Raw genomic sequence first — 13958 nt, forward strand, 5'->3', positions numbered from 1 at the left:
TGACTCTAATCTACATCATGTTGACAGCTGAAGCTAATTAAGGTAGAGATGATAATATAGGAGAAGAAGATTTTTTAACACAAAATCAATATATTAACCATATCAAACATGAAGAACTGAAAAACACAGATAGGTCAAGAAATGAGAAAAAGTAAGCCTCTAAGATCAAGAGGAGAAAACTAAAACTGTTTCTCCACAGAAACTTGCTAAACCAAGAAATGCTGACGGACCTATGAACACCTGATATTCAATAAAGGAGCTAAAAGTATACAATGGAAGAAAGAAAGCATCTTCAACAAATGGTGCTGGCATAACTGGATGTCAACCTGTAGAAGAATGAAAATAGACCCATATCTATCACCATGCACAAAACTCAAGTCCAAATGGATTAAAGACCTCAATATCAGTCCAAACACACTGAACCTGATAGAAGAGAAAGTGGGAAGTACTCTACAACATATGGGCACAGGAGACCACTTCCTACGTATAACCCCAGCAGCACAGACATTAAGGACCTCATTGAATAAATGGGACCTCCTGAAACTGAGAATCTTCTGTAAAGCAAAGGACACTGTCAACCCACTGACTGTGAGAAGATCTTCACCAACCCCGCAACAGACAAAGGTCTGATCTCCAAAATATATAAAGAACTCAAGAAACTAGATGTTAAAATGCTACTTAACCCAATTAAAAAATAGGGTACTGAACTGAACAGAGAATTCTCAACAGAAGAAGTTCAAATGGCCAAAAGACAATTAAGGTCATGCTCAACCTCCTTAGTGATCAGAAAACTGCAAATCAAAACAATTTTGAGATACCATCTTACACCTGTCAGAATGGCTAAAATCAAAAACACCGATAGCCTTTGCTGGTGAGGATGTGTAGTAAAGGGTACACTCATCCATTGCTGGTGGGAATGCAAACTTGTGCAACCACTATGGAAAGCAGTGTGGTGTCTCAGGAAATTTGGGATCAACCTACCCAGCAATAACACTCTTATAAATGGACAAATGAAAACATCAAATATTTATGTTGATCACAAATAATCAACACTGAGCAGGAAACATGTTTCAACAGTAAAGAGTACTCCTGGTCTGACTCAAGGAATTACATGGGGGGATCACAACTATTCATTATTCCAAGTTCAGCGTTTCTAGTTCCATCTTTTAATCAATATAAGGATCAGGCACTTACATGGTACATATCCATGTACAAGTAAATACTAATATTAAAATAAAAATTCAAACCAAACAAAATAGGCAGGAAGAAGAAGGTGATGCACCTGCAATCCAATGGCTCAGAAAGCACAACCAGTATCAATGTCATGAATACATGCCATCCTGGGAAACATAATGATACCCTCTGTCAAATTTTAAAATTCAAGATATGGGTGAAGCTCAGTACAACAGCATATGCTTGATAGGAACAAAAATCATCATAGAACAATATAAAAACAAAAAATCCAGGCCCACTTTTAATCCCAGTACTTGGGAATCAGGTTCAGGGGATCTCTGAGTTTGAAGCCAGCCTGGTATATAGAGCAACTTTCAGGAAATCTAGGCCTACACAGACAAATCTTGTATTCAGAAATAAACAAACAAAAATGAAAACTGTAGGCTACCAAACTGTCTTAGCATCAAATAGCAGGTAATTCTACTGAATCTAATGTGATTTAGTGATAGAGTTTATAATGGTAGGGAAGTCATGACAGCAAAAGAAGAAAGCTGACCAATTAGTTTCAACCACAACATAGCAGGCACAAAGAACAGGGAATGGGTTGAGGCTATAGAAACTCATATCACGTGTCCAATGAGGAATTTCATCCAGAAAGGCTCATCCTCCTACTGGATTCACAAGCAATCAAATGAAAGTTGCCAAGAAAAGAGACATGTTCAAATACATCTTCCTATATGGGAGGTTTTTATTCAATCAATTACATCCTGACCTGGGTCACTATAGGCTCATGGTCACCAATGAAGAAAAATGCATTTAGGGTTACAGTTGGGAATCACTTTGCTTACGCCTTCCATAAGTTGAATGCTTATGTGAATGGAGTCTTACCCTTAGAGCACCTTGCTAGGCTTCCATTCCATAGCAAGGTCCTTCTCTATAATGGTGATAAAATCCTTGAAAATCCCAGCCTGTTCCAGTAATTGACTGCCATAAGAAACTGCCTTTTCATTTTCATTTATTTCTGCCCCACTTGTTTTTTTTTCACTGTAGTCTTGAATGAATCATCAGTAATAACCATCCACCACATTCAATATTCCATTTAAGAAATTAGCTCATATTTTTAAATTCTGCTTTACTAAATTTCCAGGTCACAGGCAGAAAAAGACATATTTTGGAGCCAAAATATCACACAAATGACCTCTACCTTAATCAATTTCAACTGAAATTCTATGATTTCAATCTCCACTTTCTATCATTTCTCTTAACATTTCCATCTTTCTGATCCTACAAGAAAAGATAATTAATTCTGTGTACTACTTTCTATTTTTTTGCCACCTAAAGTTTTGATATCTTCTATACTCTTCCAAGGGACATCATTCCCAGGTTCTGCCTAGCAACAATATTACTTTTGGTTTTCCATTTTTTGTTCTAACTTGCATTTATGTTGCTCTGATTAAATCTTTTAATGAAAAGCAGCTCAGGCAATGAGTGGGGGTATTTTGGCTTCATCATTTTGGGAGCCTAGGATAGAAAAGCAAGCTAATAGTTGAAGGCAAAAATACATGGACAAAGATTGTTTCCTGGCTTTCTCTCTTGCCTAGTCAGATTGGTGCCTTTTGTATCCCAAGCCCACTTTCTTAGAGATATTGCAACCCACAGTGGAGGAGCCATCACACATCAATCATCAATCAACACAATCTCTCCCAGATATAGTAGTTTATGGCTTTTATGAACAAAGCCACCATGAACACAGTTGAGCAAATGTCCTTGTGGTAGGATCTTTTGGGTATATGTTCAAGAGTGGTATACATTGGTCTTGAGGTAGATTGACTCCCAATTTCCTGAGGACTGCATATTAATTTCCACATTGGCTGTACAAGTTTGCACTTGCAACAGCAATGAATCCCCTTGCCAGCATTAGCTGTCACTTGTGTTATGGATCTTAACAGTTCTAAGACTTGTAAGATGAAATCTCAAAGTAGTTTTGATATTCATTTCCCTAATGGCTAAGGATGTTGAACATGTCTTCAGGTGTTTCTCAGTCACTTTAGATTCCTTTACTGAGAATTCTGTTTAGAGGTGTTCCCCATTATAATTGGATTATTTGGTTTGTTGTTGTCTAGTTTCTTGAGTTCTTTAATATCCTAGGTGAGGAAACACAGAATCACATAGATAAACATGGCATGTATTTACTTATGGGTGGATATTACCAGTTAAAGTATAATCACAGTAATCACAGTTAATCACAGTACACTCCATAGACACAGAAAGGCTAAGTAACAAGAACAGCTCTACGGGAGATGAATGCATCTCGTTGGTAAGAAGAAATAAAACAGATTTTATGGGTGCACTGGAGGCAGGTGGGGATGGGAACAGGAAGGATCAGGTGAGTGAAGAAAAGACAGGTGGGGAGAAGACAGGGAGAGATAACTGGAATAGGGGAACTTTTAACAGGGGATGTGGAAACAGTGTAGCGAAAACTTTCTGGAACCTATAAAGGTAACCCTAGTGAGGACTCCTAGTATGCAAGAGGAGGTTGAACTAGCCATCTTCTGTAACCACATAAGGCTACCAGTGGAACTGCGACACCAAGCCAACCACAAAACATTCAACCCACACTTGTACTACCTGCAAGATACGCTGGGGCACTGGTGACTCAGAACTTGCTTAGTGGCCAATAGATGACTGGTCTAACTTGAAGCTCATACTGTGAGAGGAAGTCCATAACTGACACTGCCTACATGGCCAGGAGCTGGAACTTGAATGGCTCAGAGAACAAGGGTAGAACCAAATACAGTTGACCAAGAAAAAATATCAATGAAATGATTCATAACTATTTTCTGCTATTATCATAGATTGCTGTTTAGCTTAATTGTTATTAAAGAGGCTTCTTCCAGGGGCTGATGCAAGCCCATGCAGAGATCCCTACAAACAAAAAGTAGGAAGGAGTATGGAGAGAACTACTACCAAATTCCCAAATATTGTTTATAAACATTTGTTTACATTTAAAGGAGCCATGAAATAGAGATAATACTTTGCATTTGTATAGATTTTGACCTATTGATAAAAATTTAAGGTCAATTTTGTTATATATACATATATATATATATATATATATATATATATATATATATATATATATGTTCTTGTTTAAGGTATTATATTTGTGTAGCTCATTTAAAGATGCAATACAAATTAGACCCCCCCCAAGCCTGCCCTGTTGTCTGCAAGGTCCTTGGCTCAGGAATAGTTTCCTGCTCCTGCACCAAGGCTACCCACCCAGAGGGGTGAATGCCTGCCTATCAGGCAGGCCTGAAGGTCCCCTGCAAGGGAGCGAGGGCACTTTCACCTTGTGCTGCAGGGTCTCCTGTGTTCTACTCGACCCCGCCCTGCTTCCCACGTTAGCCCTTCTGTCCGTGGGTCTTTAGGCTACCAGGCTTCCCTGTTTCAGTGCTGAGGAGTTCCATCTGGATGGTGCTGAGGACTTCCATACAGACAGGAACAGTTCCTGCTTCTACACTGAGGAGATCCACCCAGAGATTCAGTCACAGCAAAGACTGAACCAAGACACCAGGCCTCTCCTGGCTCCATTTGAAGGAAGTGATGGGCAGGCAACAATGCAAGAATTCCTCCAACAACCTGAAAGGCAACATGACATCACCAGAATCCAGGGATCGCAAAACAAGAAGAACTGAACACCCTACTCCAGAAGAAATAGAAGAAATCGACTTTAAATGGAACTATATGAAAATAATAGAGGACCTTAAACAGGAGGTGAAACACTGCCCTAAAGAAATAGAGATGACAAACAAAAAGGTAGAGGAAATGAATAAATCTCTCCAAGATACCCAAGAAAAACAAGAGAAACAAGAAAAAACAATCAAACGGGTAAAGGAAACGGTTCAAGACTTGAAGAATGAAATGGAGGTAATGAAGAAAACCAAACCAAGGAAGGCAGGAGATGGAAAATCTGGGTAAACGAACAGGAACTACTGAGACAAGTATTACCAACAGAATACAAGAGATAGAAGAAAGAATCTCAGACACTGATGATACCACAGAGAAAATAAATGCACTGATCAAAGAAAACAGCAAATCCAACAAATTCGCATCACAAAACATTCAGGAAATCTGGGTCACAATAAAATGACCAAATCAAAGAATAATAGGGGTAGAAGAAGTACAGATTAACGGTCCAGAAAATATATTTAATAAAATTATAGAAGAAAACTTTCCCAACCTAAAGAAAGTTATTCCTATGAAGGTTCAAGAAGCATAGAGAAATAGACTGGATAAAAAAATCTCCATATGAGAATTAAAACTCAAAACATACAGAATAAAGAAATAAAATAAAGAAATAAAATAAAATAAAATAAAGGTTCAAGAAGCATAGAGAAATAGACTGGATAAAAAAAATCTCCATATAAGAATTAAAACTCAAAACATACAGAATAAAGAAAGAATATTAAGAGCTGCAAAGGAAAAAGGTCAAGTTACTTATAAAGGTAAACCTATTAGACTTACACCTGACTTCTCTATGGAAACCATGAAAGCCAGAAGGTCCTAGATAGGTGTACTGCAGACACTAAGAGACCATGGATACAAGCCTAGACTATGTTCCTGTGACAAAAGTTCTTCCCAGACACACAGCTCATTGACATAAAAGCCTAGCCCAGGAACAGCTGCAGGCAGTTGAAGTAGTTTTGGGAAGACAGGCTCATCCTGTATTGGATGTAGTGGCATTTCATTTATGTTGTAATATATAAAGCTTGCCTGAAGTTCAAAGAGTAAAACAGCCCCACTGGTCAGTCTTACTGACCAGGCAGTGGTAACACACACCTTTAATCCCAGTAGCCATACTAGCTGCTATAGAAACCAGTCCTAGAAAGGAATATAATATAATATAATATAATATAATATAATATAATATAATATCCCCAATTTCTCCAAGATTTTATTACTCATGTTCCAGTTGGACAGTCACAGCTTGGAAAGCTTAGAGAAAGCACTGCCATCATAAGGGGATGAAGAGGAGGGAGGGGTTCAGGCTCCGGTGGCAGCTGCTGGGGAACAGGAGGTGAGGTGGCAACACTCTGAGAAGCCCTTTCCTCATCATGGACTTAGAGAAGATTATCAGTCTAAGCCTCTACTGATTTAAGGCTTATTCCAGGAAACCCCAAACCTGCCTCTACCTATACAGCCCACAGGCAGTGATGCATACACACAACAGAAAGGCCAGATGATGCCTGAGTAGGCAAGGGAGGCCAGGCAAGCATAGTGTTTTAATAAATGTGTCTTCTAGAGGCTTTCAACATACTCAAACCTATGGGACACTATGAAAGCAATGCTAAGAGGAAAGTTCATAGCACTAAATACCCACTTAAAGAAAATGGAGAAAGCAAACATTGGAGACTTACATAATATATATAATATATTATATATAATATAATATAATATGGAGACATACATAATATGGCATTTAAAATGTTTTAAAAACTTAGGACTTTTCATGACAGTGAGCCACATCTGCCTCTGGCAGCACATATTATTTCAGAGAGGTTGATGGGCATTAAAGAATCTCATTATGGAATTTGCCTTCAATGTGACTAGCCATTTGGGCAAGAAACTTCTGCTGGAATTGCTTCATGGTATGTTTTATAAACTGGACACTCAGGACCCACAGAAAAATGACTGCTAAAGTTGCCTAAAGAAGGTGAGAAAGTCATTCAAAGTTCCTGCTCCATGCAAGAGTCTGCCAGACATTCTGCAGGATCCACAAAAAAAGGTGACTAACAAACTGCCAATATAGGCAGAACTGTCTTTGAAATTTCCTGCTTCATGGAAAAGTCTGCCAGACACTATGGGCCTATAGGCTGGAGGTGGATGTCCCACTGTTACAGAAGAACTTTGGGTGACTGTCCAGGCAGCAAGATGTCTTTGTCAATTCTAGAGTTTTAGAAGTTGCTTACAACGTACTTCCTGTTTACTTAGGTAGTAGTATATCCTTCTGGATTCTTTGATGGAGTTGAAGAAAGAGACAGTTTTATAATTATAAAAAAATAGATTAGACATAAAACCTTAGACTCAAAAAGATGGAATAGATGATATAGTATTTTTCTTAACTTGCCAAGTGTAAAGGGACTAAATATTGTAACTCTAATTCTTGCTGGATAATGGTTTCATTATATGTAATCTTGCTATGTCAAAATCGAAACCTTCCTTTTTATTTAGACAAAAAATAGGAGGTGATGTGCGATTCCTCCTGTATGCTATGAAGATGTTTTATTACCATTGGTTAATAAAGAAGCTACTTTGGGCTTATGGCTTCACAGAATAGAACAAGTGGAAATTCCAAGCAGAGATAAAGGAGAAAAGAAGACAGAGTCAGGGAGATGCTATGTAGCTGCCGAAGGAGAAAGATGCTGGATGGAACCTTACTGGTAGGCCACAGTCATGTGATGACACAAAGATTAATAGAAATAGGTTAATTTTAGATGTAAGAGTTACTTAATAAAAAGCCTAAGCTATTGGCTAAGCAGTCTTGTAATTAAAATAATTTTTTATAATTATTGCAAGCCTAGGCATCTGTATACACCAGGATATAATAAAATTTGCAAGCTATACAGTGTACACAAGATTAATGTTTAAATTGAATTGTCATGTTAAACTTTCATGATTCCTTGACTACTAAGGGATCATACAAAGAAACACAAATCAGCCTGAACGTTTCACTATCTGAGGGAATTCAACTGGAACTGGGAGGTATATTGTGACCCAGGAACCATGGGCTTACTTTAACCTGAAAAACCTATGACACAGGTCTCTCAAGGAAGTTAGGTCAGGCCAACTCCATGGTTCCCTGCAGAGCTTACAACCCACAAAAATTTTATGACTTTGACCTCCACTCTCTGCCATTACTCTCAACATTTCCATCTTCTAGGTCCCAAAGGAACAGCTGATTAGGCTTTTTGTTCAGTTTTATGATATCTGTAGCATTCTTATAACAGTCAACATTCCAAAGTCTTTTGCAGCACTTGAGTCCCATTTTTGTTCCAACTTTCTTCTCTGTTGCTGCTATTACATTATCTAATCAAAAGCAACTCAGGTAATGAGTAAGTTTATTTGGTTGTTAACCCTATTTCACAATTCTTAATTATGGGAGCTTAAAGCGGATACTCAAGCTAAAAATAATAGCTAAAGGCAAAACATGTGGAACCATTATTTTCTGGCTTTCTCTCTTGTTTTGTCACTGTCTTGTGCTTAGCTAGCTCTTCTATCTATCCCAGAGCTGCTTGCTCAGGGATATTGCCAACACAGTGGAAAAACCTTCCCATATCAATCAAAACCAACACAATCTCTCTCAGACAATTTAATCAGACATTCTGATCTAGGAATACCCTAATTGGTGTTTTCTCAGATCACCCTAAGCTATGTCATGCTGATAGCTGAGGCTAATTAAGAGAAAAAGACAATATTATACAAAAATATTTTAAAGATCTAAAGGCAATGTACTAATAGCATCAGTCACTTGATCAGCAAAAACACAAACATGAAGATAGATATGCCAGAAAATGGAAAATGGCAAACATATAAGATAAAGAAGAAAAAACTAGTACTGTCTCTCCACAGAAACTTCCCAAACCAATAAAAACTCAAGGAACTAATAACATGAGAAATTTTTTGAATACAAAGTTAGTGAGACCATTATTTTCCAGAAATGAAGAATATTCTTAAATAACAATTAATAAAATCAATAACATAGATGACAAAGACACAAAGACATATTGTGCTCCTTTAAATAAAAACTACAAGATTTTAACCAAAATCAAACTCTAAGAAATCACTGACCAGCACTCATCCTATAGACTTCAGTTCTCTCTCCTTTAACAATAACAAAAAATGGCTTGGGTGAGGAGGGATGTTCCACCAAAATTGGAGAGATTCCCTTGAAACCTTCTCATGTCTTAACTTTGTAGAAAATAGTTTTGACTACTAAAAGGATCTCATTATCTTATAGTAAGGAATAGGATGTCTCCTAGGGTCACTTAGATACCATTTGTATCACATGATTGATAATTGCCTGTAAGTCTGCAATCAGAGTGAGGAAATGAAAACATTTTTATACAAAATGCAAGATAACAGATTTTTTAAAGAATCAGTGTACACCTAAAGCAACTTGTTTTACTTTAATTGCTTTATAAGTCAAAAGTACTTTTGAAAACAAGTTTATTGTTATTTTTTGCATATATTTTACATGAGTTAGAATATCTTCCATATGTATGCAGGTGACATACAAAAAAGAAGGGTTCAGATGCTTTGGATCTGAAATGGAAGAGTTATGAGCCTAACAACTTGAGTTAGGTATCTGAACATAGGTCATCTCCAAAATGAGTATGTGATGAGCCATCTGCCAACATCCATAATGGCTTTTATCAAATAAACCAAAAGTCTCTCGGATTAACAATAACAGCAACAAAACCAAAATAAATAAAGAAGTAAATAAATGACCCTTGGAAACATGATGCATCAAAATTAAGATGATGTGTGTGGTAAATTTGCATGATAAATACATTAAAATGACAATGCAAAACAATTTATAACAGGAAAACTGATTACAAAGTTATATTCATAGTGGAAACACCCAGAGTAATCAGTGGGATTATGAAAAAATAGTACACAAATTGACATAATATGAATTCTTGCTGGGTTGTGGCGATGCACACTTTAATCTCAGCACACGGGAGGCAGAGACACGTGGATCTTTGGGAGTTCAAAGTCAGATGGTCTACAGAGCAAGTTCCAGGACAGGCTCCAAAGCTACAGAGAAACCCTGTCTTGGGGGGAAAAAGCAACAACAATCAAGAATGTGTACAATATTTGAGAAAGAATAAAGGAGATGGAGAGAAAAAGAAGAGAGAATAGGCAGAAAAATATCATTAACTATTAATAAAAAGACCAAAGAAAACTTAGAAGACATGTGATCTTAAAAAATGTTACTCACCTACCTATGATTCTATGTGTAGAGAAATTAAATAAATAAAGACTTCACAATTTTCACAAAACTACCTCAAAATGACCCATAAACTCTTCTTTCTGACCCTACAGCTACTGGTATTTGTTCCAAACAGTGAGGCCCCATGCTCTAGAGACCTCTCCTTCAGTCTTGTTATATTTTCAGGTAAACCCAGTCTCACTGATGCCCAATACCAAAGCAATATAGTATAATTTCTGCTTCCTGTCACATGGATTATGGCACAAGATATAGATTCTGCCCTATCTACCTGCCCAACACCATACACACCTAAGAAACCTCTGCAGCTCAGAAACTCTTTTTGTCACCTGGAACTAAATATCACTGAATGACATCATTGTGGCTAGTAGTATCAGACAAATTAGAAGCATTTTAATCATGTATTGCTAAAAGACAGTCAACATCACCATAGTTCTACCAGCTTTTAAATTATTTGAAACATTTATAAGACAAACTTGAAAGTAGAATGTAATATTCAGAACTTCTAGAAATAAAAGTATAAGTTTTCAAATCTGTCTTCCCACTGCACACCAAAAGCATGACTCTGTGTGTACACTGGACAGTGATATTACAAGTATAATATTCTACCTTGCCGGGGCTGCAGAGTGTCCCTCTTCCCAGGAAATCCATATACGGGGAGGCACAGAGGACAACGACCACTGCCCAGGTCATTACATAGGGCAACAGAACCACAGCCTGGCTCATGGTCCATCCAAATCCCAGCAGAAATGACAGTTCAACAGACCTTCTCTGAACACCCTATACTCACCATGGCATAGCTTGTGGTATTCCTAGGGCTGGAGAGATGGCTCAGTGGTTAAGAGCACTGACTGCTTTTCCAGAGGTCCTGAGTTCAATTCCCAGCAACCACATGGTGGCTCACAACCATCTGTAATGAGATCTGGTGCCCTCTTCTGACATGTGGGCATACATGGAGGCAGATTTTTGTATGCAAAATAAAAATAAATAAATCTTTAAAAAACAAAATAGTATAGTTAAAAAAACTCACTTCAATAAAAGTAGAAAAGAATCCTGAAAAGAACCTGCAAGAAACCTGCCACTATTATACCTGATTGCTAAGACTTTCAAGAATCTCTCCTTGGCTAGGGCCATTCATCTTGGCCTCAGAATATTGTCAGCTCCCCTACTGGGTGATCAAAGATCAAATGACTCAGATAGCACAGTACTTCCTGTTCTGTCCTTCCAGCCCAGTGGTCAGGGCCCTAGATAGAAAGTGAGTAATTTAGTAGATAATCCTCCACTTTCAAAGAGCATATCCTGTTCCTCATCCAAAGCACAGGGTCTTTTGTGTGCACATCCTATTACATACTCAATGTGCACTGCAGCCAACCCATTGCCTCATACCTGGGAAATCTTGCAGCCAAACACAGGTCACATTTACAACTGCTATTAAAGACAAGTGGGCCATGAATTAGAAGACACTGAGGGATTGTGGTAAGTCTTGGGAACAGGCAAGAGAATGTGGATACAATACTGGAAAGAGCCTGTAAACTATCTCCTGCTGGTGCTCCTAATTGCCAACCAGAGTCCCTCATTAGCTAGGACCACCCAGCTGGGCTTCCAGACATTGGCAGTTACCCTACTGGGAGAGCAGAAATCAAATGTCTTAGAAAGCAAAAATCCTCCAGGTTTGTCCTTCCACACTATGGTCAGACAAGATACTAATCTGGAAATTTTGTAGTTTAGTAAAATCTTCCATTTTCCCAGAGCACTTCCTGTTCCTCCTCCAAGGCACATGGTCCTATGTGTACACTTTCCATTACACACTCAAGGTCCAGAGTAGCCAACCCCTTACTTCATAGCTGGGAGGTCTTGCAAACAAACACAGGTCACAAACAGTAATTGTTATTAAACAAAAAGAAGCCATGAGAATTAGAACACAACAAAGGGTCTATGGGAGGGCTTAGAGGCAGGAAAGAGATAGTGGAAATAATGTATTTATAATCCTGAAAAATTCTGTTAAAAAGTTGAAACAGATTTTATGGTCATGTGCCCCAGAGACCAGGGATTTGTATCAGAGCACACGAAGTGCTACTCACATCATTTCTCTCACAGTATACATCTTAAACCTAGAAAATAAATCATGGTAGACAGGGCCACACCATTTTATCCAGCTCTTCTATTTTACTTGAACTGCTGTAACTACAGTAATTTGGTTTAATGATAAGTTAATTTCTTTATATAGATTCTTGTATGCATGGTCTGTGGACCCATGAAATGGCCAGTCAGCACATTTATGGAACATTTAAAATTGATTACCTCACTACTCACTGCTAATGTCAACTATTGTCACAGTAGGAAAGCTTTTACCTTCCTTCTTTCCCATCCCTTTTTCTGATGTGACGATACTGGCTTTAGAATTGGTCCGTGAACTCAGTTATTACACAGGTCCTACTTCACTTGTAAATTCACAATAAAATCTAAAGAAGTTGGAGTATACTCATTCACTGATCTATTTCTCCTTCACACAGACCAGTCAAGGTCCAGCATGGTAGGAGTTGCTGGACTGTTTTTGCAGCACTAGGTAGCAGAGGCAGGATTAGGAGTTCATAGCAATTCTCAGTTACATAGTATGATGCAAGCCCGAGCTACAGGAGACACTGATCTAAACCAGTTTGTCGCAATCTTCCTAGTGCTATGACTCTTTAATACAGTTACTCATGATGTAGTATTCTCCCCACCTATAAAACAATTTTCACTACTACTTCATAACTATATTTTTGCTGTTATGAATCATAATATAAATATCTGTACTTTTTGATGGTCTTAGGCCTGTCCTGTGATAGGTTCATTTGATCCACCAAAATGAGTCATAACCCACCAGGTTGAGAATCACTGCTCTAATCTGAAATAAATAAAAAGATGAATAAATAAACAGCTCTTAAAAATGAAATTCAAAACCTGGGAAACATTAGAAAATACAAGATTATAGCAGTTATGCCTTTGAAGAAAATGAAATCTAAAATATGACAACCATTAATTGATTTCTTAAAATAATAAAAAATAATTGAACACTTAGTTATACTGACTTTGTTTTTTCTTTTTTTTTTTTTGTTTTTTGGATTTTCGATAAGTTATAATGACTTTGAAACAGAGTAGGCACTTCCCTGGTAGGGAGAATGCCATTAGTAAGAGAAAGCATGACTTTGTCCCATGTAAAATGTTAGCTTCTGAGTGCTGTAAGCTGACACATGGAGTTACAGCCAATGGCCTGTGTCTCAAACATCTGAGCTGAATTCACTGTGTCAACCAGGATTAAATATACCTGCATGGGAGAGTTCACTAATTGGAAACTAAATATGTAGTTGTTGAAGCTATCCTCCTTAAACTGCACACCCACTGGTGTCTGTCTTCATTCACATGCAAGAAATTAATGTATGATGGGAAAACACACCAAAAGTCACACACTGTGTCAATCAGGTCCTTCTTTGTAATGGATACTCCTGAAGCTCACTCCCTTAAACTTCATTCTGTGATCTAGTTATTGTCCAGTTTTTCCCCCTTCCAGTGTACACAGTATACTGTTCCTACACTTCGGGTCTGAAGGGAGAAGCCATGCTCCACACACAAATCCTTTTATTGTTATTGCAATGGACACCACCACGATAAGACTCAAAGTGGTAATTTTAGAACTCTGTGGTGCAGCATACTTTTAATCCAAAAATTTATGGCGGTTAACCAAGAGGATAGCAAGGGTAATGCTCTGTGGGGCTACAGACAGGATTCAAGTCTA

At 37.9% G+C, this 13958-nt stretch overlaps 1 long non-coding RNA gene across 1 annotated transcript in view; it reads right to left on the reverse strand.

Annotated features, from left to right (window-relative positions):
• The window catches only part of LOC142836953 (uncharacterized), a 31800-nt gene extending 20737 nt beyond the window's left edge, over nucleotides 1–11063 (reverse strand). Inside the window, exon 1 of the long non-coding RNA XR_012908178.1 lies at nucleotides 10974–11063. This is a non-coding gene — a long non-coding RNA (uncharacterized LOC142836953). The remainder of the gene's footprint in view (nucleotides 1–10973) is intronic.
• Between the last annotated feature and the right edge of the window lie 2895 nt (nucleotides 11064–13958).

This window comes from Microtus pennsylvanicus, chromosome 17, assembly GCF_037038515.1.
Source record: "Microtus pennsylvanicus isolate mMicPen1 chromosome 17, mMicPen1.hap1, whole genome shotgun sequence".
Lineage (NCBI taxonomy): Eukaryota > Metazoa > Chordata > Mammalia > Rodentia > Cricetidae > Microtus > Microtus pennsylvanicus.